At 47.7% G+C, this 13,779-nt stretch overlaps 1 protein-coding gene across 1 annotated transcript in view; it reads left to right on the top strand.

The window, feature by feature from the left end:
- The window catches only part of sfl (N-deacetylase and N-sulfotransferase sfl), a 179,553-nt gene that overhangs the window by 19,060 nt on the left and 146,714 nt on the right, over positions 1 to 13,779 (top strand). Inside the window, exon 3 of the mRNA XM_018021039.2 lies at positions 4,749 to 4,822. The gene's annotated coding sequence lies outside the window, so the exon portion shown is untranslated. The remainder of the gene's footprint in view (positions 1 to 4,748; positions 4,823 to 13,779) is intronic.

Here is a 13,779-nt window from a genome sequence, read left to right as displayed (position 1 = left end):
GCTACCGCGACTTCCCTCCCGTACGGTTTTTCCCCGACTGCTGGTTTAATCTCCGACACTCGTTCATACTTCTTTTCTCTTCTTCATCCGCGCGCCTCTTTTGCATGCTCGACACTGCTTTTGTCGTCGTTGCCACGCACGGTGCGATGGTTCTTTTCTGAGAGCACCGAGCGGTATCGGCGCGTCGCATCGATCATTAAAGAGATATTAAAAACAGTCGACTCGAGGGATTTGCGTCGTCTTTGCACGTGTACGCGACAGGAGGAAGAAAATAGCAGAAAGGGGACTCGGGTTACGTGGCGCGTTCGTAGAACACGCGTGTGCATTCTCGGTCACGCGATGCACGTTGGTCATCCGGCGATAGACGTCTTTATCTGGCCTATTAACGTAATGTTTCCTCGCCACGCGCCGAAAGGGCGAGCAATTTTCTTCTCGACTACCGAAGACAGCTTCCTTTTCTACCGTAAGCCTATGGAAATTAATCGCTCGCGTAAACCGGCGTGATTAACGAGTTTACGCCGCTGGTCTCTGCCATAAATCACTCTTTGACGCCGGTAGAAACAGAGCGATTATGATCGGACTGCGTTCGTGCCGCTCGCAAGTAGTACGACCCACGCGTTGGTCAGGCGCGTTCGTTTCTACTATTACGTCCTTTGTTTTTATCAGAAAGTGCGATAGAGTTCGTGGTGTATAATTGCAAAACGTTAGTAAGATACATGATGACCCGTCCCCGGAGATAGATAGTAGCGAGACCGTTACACTGACGTAGTTGGTCATAATAATTGGACGTCGGTCAAAGGGGCGATTATCGTTGGACCAGAATGGAGCAGTGGTCGTGACTAATCGCGACGTTATTGCGATTAGACCGGTCCAGGCTATAATTAGACAACGATCACCGGGAATAGTCTCTCTGGCCACGCGGTACCAACGTTCAATGGGTGTGATATTTGGTGGTCGCGCACGTTCCGCAAACAACGTAACGGGGGTCGAAGGGACAGTTCTTCCCGTCGGAATTTCAATTGGTAGAACGTAGGATACCCTATTCTTTTTATTGGTCGTTTAAATAAACCCGACGTTGTGATAAAGATCGCGGGTGAAGTAAAATAAATTACGTTTGTAATACCGAGTGACCAACCCTATTACCTCTGGGCTCTCTCGTCTGTCGGATATTTCTTTTTCTCTTTCTGGGCCCTCGCCTCGACGGAAATAACAGAAGCGGAACGAACTCGAAGCTCGAAACGAGCAGATATTTTTTCTCAATTTCCACTCCGCCCACGCCACTACTAGTCGAGAATCTCTTTTGATTTTTAGCAGAACGAAGGCTTTTGCGTTATTGGTTTCACTCTTAAACTAACCACCCTTCCGTTCTCGACTCTCCCTCTCTCTCTCTCTCTCTCTCCTCTTCTCTCTTTCTCCTATTTAACCGCAATGGGCTCTGGTAATTGCGTAGAAAATTCAAACGTCCGATCGATAAAAGACCTGTGTTCCCCTTTGTCGATCACGTTTCCTGGATTCTCGTATCTGCCAAATTTCGGATCGGATACGAATTCTCTACGCTTTCGAGGGCTTCGAGTATTTCGCTCGCCGATCCAAATCCGGCGTACCATTCGCAGTTTGAGCATTCAGCAAGAACCGCTGGATTTGAAGACATATTGCTACTATTTTATACGACGTGCAATATGTAAAGCCACTCTAGAAATCACAATTGCTCCTGACGTATATCCAAGATATACGAGATACTCATGTACATCCTCGATCTTGAATTACTCGCATTGTCTCGCGAATCCCAGATTTATAACCTTAATCGTTAAATTCTAATTCTGCACGAATTCCAATCTACCGGCCGTAGCGTATGGGGGAGGTATTAATGAATATGCAAAGTGATACACGATTGGAAATATTGAATAATTTGATTGCACATTTTTTTGCACGACGAGATCCAATCAAGTTGAAACTCGGTCTCCCAGAAATCCATACCACTGTTCCTGAGCTCCTCATTTATGAAAGTGCATACAGTATTCCACGATAAGTTTCCAATCGAATCCAATGCTCCAGATATGTCTTGTAACCTCGATTTCTGCTATCGTGTCTCGCCCAGCCCGTTCCCCGCGAATCCACCCAACCCCCCTCCCCGTACCTCCTCGGGGGACAGTCGGTAATGACAGCAATTATCACGCGTCGCGCGAAACATTTTCTCGCTACGTTGTTTGCTCGGGTCAAACAAAGACGTCCAATAAAGGCGCACGGAAGCTCCCGCGACCGGACAATAACTCTAAATATCGAGGTATCGACCCGCGTGGCCCTGTTTCTCCGGATTAGTTCGACTGTGAATAACGCTCGTCTACCCGTTAGAACGATTCCTTTTTTCCAGCCCCCAATTCCCCAACGAAAGATGTTCCTGGTGTGGCTGGCCCCTTTCGCTCGATTTACCCTCGCGATTCCGGAACGTGTTTGCCCGAGGATTATGAAGTTGATGTACGGAGCCGTTCCGGGTGATTAAACTCTGCGATTGTCTTGCGTTTAGTTCGTGTCTGCGGTATTTATACATGGAAGATTACGAAATTATTCGTTGTTCTCTATTTCAGTTGAGTCGACAATATTTCGTTAGGGAGAGTAACGATCGATCGCTGTGACTTTCCTTTCGTTTTTTCGTCTCCCATCGAACGCCACAAATTTCTCCGTACATGTAAAACGTATTGAGAACAATTAATCGGTATGCAGGGCGGCCTTGGGAAATCGTTTTTCCGAACGTCACGCAATTACCAAGATTCACCGGTGTTAAATCGCGCGAAGGGGTTACTTTTTAGTTTATAATGGGATTCATTTAATTGCATTCACTCTACGCACTTCATGCGAAACCTCACACACGTTTCAACGTTCTCCAGTTTCTTCCCCGCCGTTCTATTTTTTGTTAACTTTAACGAGGCACGAGCTAACAATGCGATATGCATCTAATTACTTTTACAATTTGCGACCCCGCCCGTAATTGTTAATCTCGTTTGTGCTTTTCGCAATTAAATGTTTCAAGGATAGCCAGGTGTCTTTTTTTCTCCCGCGGCGATCTGTCCGGCGTGTAAAATAATTGAGTTATTATCCTACTTCAACCTATTGTTGTTATCCCGCCACTGAAATATAAAATTGCCGTGCAATTTGTAAACAGCTTTTAAAATGTAAAGTGAATCAGCTTCGTTAAATACCGAGGTGCTTTTTTAAATAATTAAATTTAGAAATTTTTCAACGTGAGCATAAGACGCTTTCTTTTCATTCGACTGCCGAAGAAGCAGCTCGTTCGTTCTAATTCCCTCAGCAACAAGTATGTACTCGTTGCTGATTCGCGGAAGACATAGGCATCCGTGAGAATCGTCGGGATTGCCAGGCATAATAAAATAGACACTATTCGTAGTCGCTCGATACTCACGGGTTTTCGTTGGCATGAAATATTTAGGCGCCGCGTTCGGAATTGAACCCGGTCGAATTCATGAGACAACTTTCGAACGAGCTTCCCTGGCGTCGTCGTCTCGAACTTCCACTGGCTAAGCCTCCCGAAATTCGCAATTGGAAAAACGGGCGTTTCTCTATCTCTTTCGGCTATTCATTCTGTTCGAGCGGCATTTTTCCCCCAGCGAATACCGACCCTCGCAGCGCGCGTTTCAACCCGAAATTGCATAATTAAAATTTAACCGCGCGTTCTCGGCCGGAAGCGTCCCTTTCGGCCGGCTGGCTTTGAACAAAGCGATCTGAAACTGTTCCGGACTGGTTTCGTTCGCCGTGCCGCCGTTGCATGCGAGTTTTCTCGCATTAATTATTTCTTTCCAAGTTTATGCCAATAGGGGCGAGTCGTTTATCGCGTCATTTTATTTTCACAAGTGTCGAGAGCCTCTGTGAATAATCAAATTTCAGTTCGAGACTCAATTTTCATGCCGCCGTTCAATGGTCAATCGAGAACTTCGTTCCGCTCAGAGAGATGGTAAAGAGAGAAAGAGGGTCGTTTCGAAAGTAAACACTGGGCGGAAGTTCAGCACCTGTCGTCACAAAACGCCACCCTGCTATTCCTTCTCTCTTATCGCGAGCTGTGTATAAACGCGACCGATAACGAAGCCAGAGCAGATCGATATCTGGCTGGGAGGACTGGAATTTACCATTCTTTCATCGAGTCCCCGAGATAGGGTGGAACGAGGGGTGGAAACGGAAGCGAGGGTTAGAAGGAACTTTTACCTGGCGGCAACTTGGAAATCCTTTTTATTTGCTCCCTTCGCGGCGGCATTGAACGTGCCGTGGGATGGTTCTCGAGAGCGTCACGGGGCAGAGTGGAGAAGGGTTTCCACCCTCGGCGCTCGGGTTAAACCGGAGGACACGAAATAAAATCGAAGCGCCGGGCGAGCCGAAGCGGGGGACGGGAACAAAGGGGATGGTTTCGTGGCGCGGCTCGCGTTTTCTTTTAACGAGCCGGCCGACCGGCAAAGTTCTTTTTACTGCTATTAACTTGGCTGGAACGGATTCATGTAAAATTCATTCGAGATTACTCCTCGATCCCGGCTCGGGGTAAACGAACTTTTACGAAATTTACCCTTTCGCGGCCGGAACGTTTGCGAGCTTCCGCGTCCTCTCGTTTAATTACGCGCACGGTCAACTTTTCAGCACCGGGAACCGGGTCTACCGACCGTTGAAGCTGGCCGCGCCACGTCCGGCGACACGTGTGAATCAGGGAGTTGATCGTTTTTTCACGTTGCTCTCTTTCTGTGTTACAGACTGCTGCATGCCCTGAGGACGACTCCACGCCGAGCGGAAACGACAACCAACCGCTGCACGATGGGGTGAAAAGGTTAGTCGAGCAGCTTGAAACTTCTCTGTCCGAGTACTTATTCACGAATCGTGCGTTTCTTCCCGTTCCCGAATAAACTTCTATCGGAATTAAGCGCATGTTTTCGCGGAGAGCTCATTTTAGATTTGACGTTAGAGATAAACGGGAGACCGCGAATATTTTCTTTCGTCTCTATTTCGCCCTTCGTGAATTCCCGCCCTGTTACCCCTTCGCGCAAACTTGATCCTTGCCGATCCTTCGATGGACAGTCTCGCTTCCATCGAGCCTCGGGACTGTTTACAGAACCCTCGAGCGTGCTGGATCCGGTTCGGGTCTCTAAACTTACGGTATGAATGTTTGAAGTGGTCTAAACGGGTGAGAACGTATAGTTTTTCGCAGCACTATTCGATGGGAAAAAGTGATCAATGCCAGCAATAACCGTGGCGAAAGCTGTTGAAACTTTATTTGCGGTAAGAACACATATTGCTAATCGCCGTATGTGATTATTCAATCGTTCGCACGTCAAGTAATCGATTTATCGCGAAGATGAATTTTCATCGAGTTCTTAAAGTGTCACTTAGACGGGGAAAGAATTTCGCAGGCAACAAGTGCCTTGTAGTCTTCTTTAAACGCCGTTCTTGCCACGATCTGCATAATAGAATATCTCACTGTGGAAACAGAGAGAAAGCCGCTGGTCCGAACAAAGAGTCTCCGGTAATTGCATGATTCATCTTACTTGCATATCAGACTTCGTGGAACGCGTAATAATTTCATACCGGTCGAAAGAAAAAGTGAATTAGACTGTCCGCGCCGCGACTATTACTCTTGCACGTTACTCGTGATAACGTTTCAATTTGTATCATTATTACATAAAAAACTTTTCCTTCTCGTTAAGAAGTTGATGCAAATATTGTTGTAACTATAAAATAATCCGTCAAATGTAATCTTTCAGTAAAATATTTATGATTCATAGTTTCGCGCTTGTGACTAGCGTGTCACGTAGATAACCGAGAATGTTGGAGCATATTCGCCAATTGTCTCGTAATTCGATCAAGGCTAATCCCACGAATCCCTTACAACGCTAGTCGTAACGCGGACAAAGAGCACCGGTTGGACGAAAACACACAGTTTACACCGAAAAGCTGGAAGAATCCAGCTTGCAGTCCGATCCAATAATCCGATCAGCCTCCGCCCGTTCCACTATTCTCTCTTTTCGAACTCAATTAACTATTAATCAAAAGGAACGCGTGTTCGACGAAACGGAGGTGCAAGTAGCCCAGCGAGCGAAAAATCGTTAGTCGATTACGCGCGAGCTTATCTCGACGGAGCACGTAATTGCCCCGCGTTTCCGGTAACGTTTACCGGAATTTCACGACGCAACACGCTGTTTCGCGAGCAATAGCTGACGTAGAAACCACTCTCGCCCCTTGGAATCGCGCGAGAATATTTACCCGCCCGCTTTCCACGCTAATAAACTCTTCCCTCTGTCGGCGTTGCTAATTACTTGACGAACCAACCATTCGAGCAATCCTCATACTCTGAATCCTGGCAACCCTTTCAAATTTCAAATGGCGACTGCTGCTTTACTTCACTCATCGAAGTAGAAGATGTTTAACGTTAAATTTTACAGTTGGTAAAAAAAATCATCCTTTACTCCACGTCGGGAGTAATCCTAATAAATCTTTTCAGTGATTGATTCGTACATACAATAAAATGTTAACAGTAGCGTTATCTTCAGTCATGGTCGACTAAGCATGAATTATAGAGAGCCAGGGTCTATCGAGCAATAATCAGCCCTCTCTGGAAACCACAATCTCGTCCTGGGGTTATCGAGAACGAAACTTCTGAACGGATAGAAAAGGGAGTTTTCGAGTGAGAGGAATAGAAATTCGCGAGCGGGAAGACGTTCGACTGGAATGATTAAGGGTGGAGAGAAGAGGTAGCTTTAATTCGGTGCAACGCGCTCGTTAATATTACATTCAGTCGTCAGGCTGAGTACGGAGAGTTCGCTGCTAATTTCCTTTCGCCCTCCTAGACTTAAATATTATCAGGAAGAAGTCGAAGTTCTTGGACAGACTACTGCGATAAACTTGTATGTCTCGATAAAACCATTCCAAGATTTATTAAAAAATCCTTATCGCGCTTTCCTCGGGGAAGAAGTTTATAAAGTTTGACGCACTGTTAGAGAACAAGAGGAGAGAATGCTGTTTAACGATGAATTATCGGTCCAGTGAGCGCAGCATTTAATTTATGATTTTTATATTTTAACATCGACGATGTAGTTTTGTAAAATAAAAGTCATGGAATGATCTAGCCCACGCGTCTGCGGCAATAAGATCCGAGGAAACAGTGACCTCAGCCCGAGGGTAGTAGAATTGTATCGGGTAGATGTCCTGGGGTGGTGGGACAAAAGTTGACGCGGTCACAGGGTTTGCTTCTTCTCCCCTCTTGTTTCGCAAACGTCCTTTTACTTACGAGCACAGGCGGGAGGCGGTCGGTCGGTCTCGAATTCCCAGAGGGTTTAATTAAGAGGGCGTGTTGTCGGTAGCTGGTCGTTGATCAATAGCTCAAGGGATGCCGTCTATCCCTCGAACCTTCTTTGTCTCCCTCCCTCTGTTCTCCTTGTCTTTCACGGTGCCCGTTCTTGCTCGCAAGCCTCGCTTCTCTCCCGCCCGTTCGATTTCTCCTTCGACTCGGACACTAATTCTCGACGAGCTCTTTGATGTCATCGCCGCCAACGGGAAGACGCTGTCATCGCGTCGTCATGGATACGTACGTCTCCTTCGCGGGAGAAATTAACCATTACTTACTTACTCCCTGCACTTTGCGTGGTAAAGATCAGTTCGCGCGAGAACGTCGTTTTATTGATTTAAAAACAGTGATAGATCTTAAACGAATGACCGACACGCTGCCTCGTTGAACGTTAACGGCGCGACGTTATTGGGAATATCGCGGCGGCGAGTCTCCTAAGCAGTCGTTAGGAATAATAAAGCCGTGCCGCGGTACGAGTGCCGGCCCTCTTTCTATCAGTTTTAATGGCAGCCTCTATTGGAGCTGACAGCCTCTGGTCCCGACGTTCTTCGCCACTCGCCGGACCACTCGAGAGCCCGTTTTAATAGACGCGTCGGTAAACGAATATCCTCTTACGTTCACTTTATGGAAGCGCACGGCGACCGCTTATTATCCCCCGCCGCGTATTGTAACCATATTTTCTCTATCGCCTATTATACGCAGACCCTGCGATCGTTCGCCGAACAATAAAGAGAAAACGCCTCTCCTTTCTGTTTTCGAGAGCGTACCTCACTGTTACTTCAATGAGTACACCCGGTTTGATACTGTGCAACAACTATCTATGAAAACTGCAATTTATTTGCGTTTACGTAAATACAGTTTGCAGTTTCGATTAATTCGAGTGTCCTTGTTTTTAGCGCGGTAGATCGATAGACCGTATACGCCCGTCATGTAAATCACGGGCACGAGCCATTTGCAAAGTTCCGAGAGACAGCGGGCGTATGTTGTCAAATTAATCGGCGAACTCATACGGTGGCACGGGCAAACCGTGCGTCTCCTCTTGGAAACCGTTTCCAGGATTGTCCGAGCTGCCGATCGCAATGTTCTAAACCACTTAACCGCGGGCCGTGGCCCCGCGCGCGGTTTAGACGAGCATCGAAAACGCGGCACCCGCGCCGCAACTCCCGTGCCGCACGCTAAATCCTGGGGACTCCCGGAATTCGCGGTATCGCCTGTCCGTTGGCCTCCGAATTTCGAATTAGCAGAATCTATCTGTCTCCTTCGGTCGTTTGCTCGCCGAACGAAAGAGGAAGGATACGCGTTCCCGTTCGTTGTCGAGAGTTAACGTTAACCCACGCGAAAGGCGAAACTCGACGGATAATATCTGACTTACTAGCTCTCGGCGTCGGGCGATAGAACGTGAAATTAGACGGATTAACTTCGGGTGGGAACTCCGCGGCCTCGTGTTTTCCAACCTGTCATCTGTTCCGGTTTCAGCTATGGAGATGTTTCGTTGCGGTGGTAGTTTCGAAATTCTTGTCGTGACAGATTCGTCAGCAACAGATTCCTTGTAAATGTTCCCTCGAATAGAATTCCAATATCGGGGTAAAAATATTTTGAACATTGGGCACGGTCAAGAATTAATCGAGGACAAGTCACGCAACTTTTCACCGAATACATTTATGACCTGTGTTCGCACACGAAGAGTGGATGTTAGAGAGAAGTATCAAGATGCATCGACGCACCCGGCGCTGAGTCATAAATCGAAGTTCACCGTCGCGGAGACAGGAAGGGGCGAACTGCCGCTAGAACGGAGACGGAGGAAGGGTCGAGAGGGTTTGGTTCCGTGCACGCAAAATAGTAGCGCACGCTCGTGTGCCTCTGAAAGGGGTCGCGCAAAGGCGAGCCAGAAGATGGGGATATTAATTCACAACGCAATCCGCAACGAGGGGGCCACGGTTTCTACCGGGTGTCGCACTAAAACTGCGTGCGCCGTCTTTGATTTACGCCCCAAGTCGTCGCGAAGTTTCGTCCCCGGAGTCTGGCACGAGCTCGCCAAGGTTTTTGGCACATACCCTTGACTAATTGCATACGCTAATTCGTCGGTTATCAGGAGTGGCACGTTCAGCTAACAGCGCGAGTTTTCGCATTAATAGGAACAGGAGTATTTCACGGAGAACACCTGTAGATTATTATAAGTTTCGTTTCAAAGAAGCAGCGTCCCCGTTGTAATTGATTTGCGAGTCGATATTTGTCAAGTAAGGAGGCCGGTGGCGGTGTAATTTCGCAACGTTAATTAAGCGGACAGAATACGTTCATTAAAAAACGGGACGTACATGCATCAGCACGAGTTAACCAACGGATTAATATCTTGGCAAGCGTGCAGTAGCGCATTCGGCGCGATAGTCGACAGAAGGGTCGTCGGGTTTTCCATTGTTTTTTCTCCTTGCTCGGTCGGTAGCCGGGAGAGACCCGTGATAAATGAATTGGATGTAATCCGAATGCCCATTGTTTCGCTTTAACGAGGACCTCGACGAACACGTGGAAACGTCGACGCCTTTAAACGAGATATTACGCCTCTCTTTCTTTCGTTCTCCCTCGATGGCAAAACGAACGAATGAAATTTCGTTCAAAGGCGGTGGAACGTCGCTTTTGCCGGCGATTGTCGGCAGCCTGCGCGATCGACTCTCGATCCCTAGGCGATTCTAGACGGAGTTGAACGACTTACGGGCGAAAAGCGCTTTATCCGCCATCGCCTGCCTCCACCCGTTCGACGATGATGGTTCCCCTCTCGTATGAAAACAGAACAATCTTCTTCGGGAGATATTACCTTTCCGCGTCGATGAATGTCATTCCGTCAAGTAGAGCCAAGCCGATATTTTAGCGTTGAAGGCGCGTCGAGCTGCCGATCGCAATGTTCTAAACCACTTAACCGCGGGCCGTGGCCCCGCGCGCGGTTTAGACGAGCATCGAAAACGCGGCACCCGCGCCGCAACTCCCGTGCCGCACGCTAAATCCTGGGGACTCCCGGAATTCGCGGTATCGCCTGTCCGTTGGCCTCCGAATTTCGAATTAGCAGAATCTATCTGTCTCCTTCGGTCGTTTGCTCGCCGAACGAAAGAGGAAGGATACGCGTTCCCGTTCGTTGTCGAGAGTTAACGTTAACCCACGCGAAAGGCGAAACTCGACGGATAATATCTGACTTACTAGCTCTCGGCGTCGGGCGATAGAACGTGAAATTAGACGGATTAACTTCGGGTGGGAACTCCGCGGCCTCGTGTTTTCCAACCTGTCATCTGTTCCGGTTTCAGCTATGGAGATGTTTCGTTGCGGTGGTAGTTTCGAAATTCTTGTCGTGACAGATTCGTCAGCAACAGATTCCTTGTAAATGTTCCCTCGAATAGAATTCCAATATCGGGGTAAAAATATTTTGAACATTGGGCACGGTCAAGAATTAATCGAGGACAAGTCACGCAACTTTTCACCGAATACATTTATGACCTGTGTTCGCACACGAAGAGTGGATGTTAGAGAGAAGTATCAAGATGCATCGACGCACCCGGCGCTGAGTCATAAATCGAAGTTCACCGTCGCGGAGACAGGAAGGGGCGAACTGCCGCTAGAACGGAGACGGAGGAAGGGTCGAGAGGGTTTGGTTCCGTGCACGCAAAATAGTAGCGCACGCTCGTGTGCCTCTGAAAGGGGTCGCGCAAAGGCGAGCCAGAAGATGGGGATATTAATTCACAACGCAATCCGCAACGAGGGGGCCACGGTTTCTACCGGGTGTCGCACTAAAACTGCGTGCGCCGTCTTTGATTTACGCCCCAAGTCGTCGCGAAGTTTCGTCCCCGGAGTCTGGCACGAGCTCGCCAAGGTTTTTGGCACATACCCTTGACTAATTGCATACGCTAATTCGTCGGTTATCAGGAGTGGCACGTTCAGCTAACAGCGCGAGTTTTCGCATTAATAGGAACAGGAGTATTTCACGGAGAACACCTGTAGATTATTATAAGTTTCGTTTCAAAGAAGCAGCGTCCCCGTTGTAATTGATTTGCGAGTCGATATTTGTCAAGTAAGGAGGCCGGTGGCGGTGTAATTTCGCAACGTTAATTAAGCGGACAGAATACGTTCATTAAAAAACGGGACGTACATGCATCAGCACGAGTTAACCAACGGATTAATATCTTGGCAAGCGTGCAGTAGCGCATTCGGCGCGATAGTCGACAGAAGGGTCGTCGGGTTTTCCATTGTTTTTTCTCCTTGCTCGGTCGGTAGCCGGGAGAGACCCGTGATAAATGAATTGGATGTAATCCGAATGCCCATTGTTTCGCTTTAACGAGGACCTCGACGAACACGTGGAAACGTCGACGCCTTTAAACGAGATATTACGCCTCTCTTTCTTTCGTTCTCCCTCGATGGCAAAACGAACGAATGAAATTTCGTTCAAAGGCGGTGGAACGTCGCTTTTGCCGGCGATTGTCGGCAGCCTGCGCGATCGACTCTCGATCCCTAGGCGATTCTAGACGGAGTTGAACGACTTACGGGCGAAAAGCGCTTTATCCGCCATCGCCTGCCTCCACCCGTTCGACGATGATGGTTCCCCTCTCGTATGAAAACAGAACAATCTTCTTCGGGAGATATTACCTTTCCGCGTCGATGAATGTCATTCCGTCAAGTAGAGCCAAGCCGATATTTTAGCGTTGAAGGCGCGGGTCCTCGCTTTTCTTAACGGAGTTTCTTTCCATTTTATGCGAGCACTCCATACAAATTTCTTTTTATACATTTTTTTTATAAAGGAGGGCAACGTACGATATAATTTATCCGATTGACAATCACGCGTACGTAACACGAATCGAAATGAGTTATAGGACCATCGCGAAGGTGTCGAAGGGGTGAAATCAAACGAATAGGAAAAACGAAGCGTGGAGTACGCTAATAAATGAACGTTTGCCGAGCGGGCTACGTGTTCCGCGTCAACGGCACACAATTTCGATGAGTCCACGCCACCAATGCGTATCACGAAAGTTGTTTGCGAGCAGCAGGCCGAAAAATGCCTGGTACCGATCTCGCACGAAAATAAAATATTTTCTCGGGGGGCGGGAGCGAGCACGCGCGCGTTCCTGCGATTTATTGGTTTCCCCCGGCCATCCTCCGCGAATTTCGCGGCTGTCGGGTTATTTTCGTGCCGTTCCGTTCCGTTTTATTGAAATTATTCGCGGGAAAGTTGCGCGCGGTACAAAAAAAGAGGTGAGAGAGAGAGAATCAAGTGGATGGGGGTGAAATAGCTCGAATTGCTCGAGGATAAAGCAGTTCCGCGACTTAATTGCTTAATCGCGACACAGCGTACTCTCTTTTTTAACGTTTCCTATTTTCCATTTTTCCCCCTGCCTCTTCCGGTCCGGTTGAGGTCTCGGCAGAGTCCCGAGTACATCTACAGTCGCATGGGTCTCAATTAGGTAACCACTCCACCGTTCCGGACATTTTCCACGTAAGACGTAAACGGTTGCGGTGCGCTCGTAATTCCTCGAAGCAATTGCTAGTCGCTAATGACTGTTAGGGGAGGATTTTATGGTGATCGACGATTTCCTGCGGCCGCGTCGCCACGGACCTCGACACCCCTTTATTACGTACAACCGTACACTGTCATTGGTCGCATCCACAAAGAGAACGATGCTTCGATAATTGCCTATTAAACTACGGAACCTAGCCGGTGTCAGTCGTTACACTGGTACCGCTTCGTTTGATCGATTTCGACAACAATATCTTCCTCTTTAACCATAACAGTTCCTACTTGCGATATTATTATTACAGAAATATATTAGTAGCCATTGTTTGAAAATGCATCGAAGGCAGTAATCGTGGTTTTATGGGATGATAATAAATTGTATTTCGTTCAACCCCGACTTGCAATTCGCTCGAGCGAGCACATCTGCTTATCAGATGAGACGATCACAAAGGGAGTTTTTCAACGGAACGAAGGCCCCGGTTATCTAATAGCCTCGTTAACGTCATTAAAGCACTCTGATTGCTGCCAATTCTACGATCGGGTAACATCGTTACAAGCGAGGGGAACCCCCTGAAATTCGATTGAGTACCCGCTGGCCCCGTAGTGAACCAGCGACTATAAAGATTGCGCCTTAATTCCATTTACCTTGCCCCGGCCCGCCTCGTCCCGCCTTCACCGTTTATCGGACAACGTCTTTATTATCGGCGATACGATTTAACGATTTAGCGAAACGAGATTCGTGACGTACAGTACCAAATCAAAGATAAATGCTTCCCGTTTTGCATAATGAAACTCCAAATCCGTATTATCGATTGACAACGATCGAAAATATCGAACATTTCTTAAGGATGTATTGGCTATAAGTCAATCCCAAAAGTTTATGTACCTTAGAAGAACGCATTTCCTATAATTAAAAAGAAATCAGACGTCGGAAGAATAATGCTAATAATAAATAGCTACG

The sequence above is a fragment of the Ceratina calcarata genome, unplaced genomic scaffold (assembly GCF_001652005.2).
Source record: "Ceratina calcarata isolate Rehan_Ccalc_2016 unplaced genomic scaffold, ASM165200v1 scaffold25, whole genome shotgun sequence".
In the NCBI taxonomy this organism is placed as follows: Eukaryota; Metazoa; Arthropoda; class Insecta; order Hymenoptera; family Apidae; genus Ceratina; species Ceratina calcarata.
The sequence above is the reverse complement of the archived record's forward strand: the minus strand, read 5'-3'. Positions and strand labels throughout refer to the sequence as shown.